The following is a 3,583-nucleotide window of genomic DNA, read 5'->3' as shown; positions in this document are numbered from 1 at the left end:
ACAGTGCATGGGGTCGCAAAGAGTCGGACACATTGAGTGACTAACACTTTCACTTGGACTTTCAGATACAGAAATGCCTGTTTGACAGTAATATAGAAGAGATGTATCTTTCTTTACACATTCTAGACAGAAGCAAGGATTTGGCTATTACTGAAGATGTCAAAGAGATGGGAATACCAGACCACCTGACCTGCCTCTTGAGAAAACTGTATGCAGGTCAGGAAGCAACAGTTAGAACTGGACATGGAACAACAGACTGGTTCCAAACAGGAAAAGGAGTATGTCAAGGGTGTATATTGTTACCCTGTTTATTTAACTTATATGCAGAGTACATCATGAGAAACCCTGGACTGGAAGAAGCACAAGCTGGAATCAAGATTGCTGGGAGAAATATCAATAACCTCAGATATGTAGATGACACCACTCTTATGGAAGAAAGTGAAGAGGAACTAAAAAGTCATTTGATAAAAGTGAAAGAGGAGAGTGAAAAAGTTGGCTTAAAGCTCACATTCAGAAAACTAAGATCATGGCATCTGGTCTCCACTTCATGAGAAATAGATGGGGAGACAGTGGACACACTGTCAGACTTTATTTTTGGGGGTTCCAAAATCACTGCAGATGGTGACTGCAGCCATGAAATTAAAAGACGCTTACTCCTTGGAAGGAAAGTTATGATCAACCTAGATAGCATATTAAAAAGCAGAGACATTACTTTGCCAACACAGGTCCATCTGGTCAAGGCTATGGTTTTTCCAGTAGCCATGTACGGATGTGAGAGTTGGACTATAAAGAAAGCTGAGGGCCGAAAAATTGTTGCTTTTGAACTATGGTGTTGGAGAAGACTCTTGAGAGTCCCTTGGACTGCAAGGAGATCCAACCAGTCCATCCTAAAGGAGATCAGTCCTGGGTGTTCATTGGAAAGACTGATGCTGAAGCTGAAACTCTAATACTTTGGCCACCTCATGCAAAGAGTTGACTCATTGGAAAAGACCCTGATGCTGGGAGGGATTAGGGACAGGAGGAGAAGGGGACGACAGAGGATGAGATGGTTGGATGGCATCAACGACTCGATGAGCATGAGTTTGAGTAAACTCCGGGTGTTGGTGATGGACAGGGAGGCTTGGTGTGCTGCGGTTCATAGGGTGCCAAAGAGTCGGACACGACTGAACGACTGAACTGAACTGATTGGTATTTAACATTAGAGTTTCCCTACCTTTGTTTACGTATTACTGTTGGTGGTGCTGGTGGTGAATATATAAAACATTATGGTTCCAGGAGCCACTACACTAGAAGGTGGGCTCAGGGAAATGTTCCTCCACCCCTTGCTTCCACTCATTCTTACCTCCTGTTCGCTTCCATTTTGTTTTCACCCTCTCATTGCTTCTACCGTCTTTTAAACCACTCTATATGATATAATATATATTTTTCATTATACCACATTTAAACCACCCTGTATATATATATATATATATTATATATATATATATATACATGTATATGTATATATACTTGTGTGTATATAAATTGTATATATAAATATATATATATATATACTGTCCATTATTACACAAAATTTGCTTATTATTGGTATTTTTATCCACTTTGCTCTATTCTATTTAATATAACCTGGGAACTATTATTTATACGTTCATAGATATTTTCCTTGTTCTATTTGACAGCGACATAGCACTCCATTCTATAATAACTCATTCCATCATTCTTCTATATATGGGTATTTAGGTGGTTTTCCAAACTTTACAATTCTAATAATGCTGCAATAAATATCTGAATATATATACACACACACACACACATACATATGTATGTGTTTGTGCTGTAATAAATAACTATGAGCTATAATAAATAACTAGATGTGTACATGTGTGTTTCTGCTCAGTCATGTCCAATTCTTAACAACTTCCTGGACTATGGCCCACCATGCTCCATGGTCCATGGAATTTTCCAGGCAAGAATACTAAAGTGGGATGCCATTTCCCATGGGATGTCATTTCCTTCTCCAGGGCATCTTCCCCACTCAGGGATCAAACCCGCTTCTCTTGCATCTCCTGCACTGACAAGCAAATTCTTTACCACTGCACTGCCTGGAAAGCCCTAAAATTTTTGTATTTGGATCTATTTTTGCACTTTAAAAAAAATTCACTAATCTGTATCCACTTATGCATCATTATGACACTGATTCATGGAGCCTTCACAGTATGTTTAATATCTACTGAAACCAGTCCACCCTCAGACCTCTTCTTTCTCACTGTTTTCCTAGCTCTCCTAGAATGTTTATTTTCCATAAGAACCTTAGTATCAGCTATGGGTCCATAAGAAGCTAGGGGTTTTGGTTGTTGTTTTTAATGGAAATTATCAAATGTACAAATTAAGTTAGTGAGCTGTGCCATCTTTATGATGCTGAGTCATCAGATCCAAAACAGGGATATCTTTCAACTTAACTTTTGTATCTTTCAAGAACATGCTATTATTCTTTTCTCATATTTTTAAGCAGTCTCCAAAATTGCTTATTTCTTTCATTTTACCTTCTTCATCAGAAGCATCATCTAATCAAGACTAATTTATTGAATCACAGAACTTTTAAGCCCCTTCCGTATGGTCAGAGCGATAATTTACCAGGACTCTTTTTTCAGTATTTTCGCACTCAAGGTTAACTTCTTTTGAATATAATTTTATTCAATGTTTTCTCTCTGCCACACAGCTCCCCCATCCCACTTCAGTAATCTGTAAAGGTTTGCAACAGGAGCTCCAGAATTAGCTCTGCTGGAAATTCTTTTTTTAAACAAAAGTAATTTGATGTCTTTAGTTTTGTTGTTTTTTGATTATACTGAAAGTGTTTCTGTGATTCTGTTCTTCTGTTGTTCTTAATGGCTTATTTGCAAGATACAAAGAGAGATTTGGATTTTGGCTACTGACAAAACTTATCTACTTATAACAAAAATCATTTTCAATTGTCAAGTTAGACACGACTCACATACGGTCTTTACAAAGGATATATGTTACAAAATCCTCCCATAATTAAATAATTCAATCCAGCTCAAGCTTGTTCCTTCAGACAAATTTGAAATCTTCTTTTCATCAGTCAATGATTTGTAACATATTGTGTTCCCTCTCTTTCTTATGGGAAGTAGATTTGGGTAACCAACATTTGTTGTTTAATCTAGGTTTAAATAAGTTAACCCCAGGTTCCCAGTGTAAATATTTATTTCTATCCTCCAAATCTGTGGTTTTAATTTGTGTTCTGTGGCGTCTTAGTGGTTCTATGAAGAGGGAGGAGTGGACCTGTGGGCAGGCTACAGTATCGCTTGATCAAAACAGGTCAACTTTTAATGTGTTTTTCTTTTAAGTTATCATAAGTATATATGGTTCAAAGCCTTTAAAAATACAAATAAAAAGAGAAAACTAAAACAATGCCTACCTCTAAATGGATTTTATGTCTTTTTTAAATTCTTCTAAGGACTCATTGCTTTTTGTTTGTACGAACTTTTTTTAGTAGACCAACGCCATTCCCACTTGAAAGTAGTTCAGAAGAAATAGAATATATGGAAAAAGATTATATCTAACT

The sequence above is a fragment of the Muntiacus reevesi genome, chromosome 19, assembly GCF_963930625.1.
Source record: "Muntiacus reevesi chromosome 19, mMunRee1.1, whole genome shotgun sequence".
NCBI lineage: Eukaryota > Metazoa > Chordata > Mammalia > Artiodactyla > Cervidae > Muntiacus > Muntiacus reevesi.
This window is presented reverse-complemented; position numbering follows the sequence as displayed.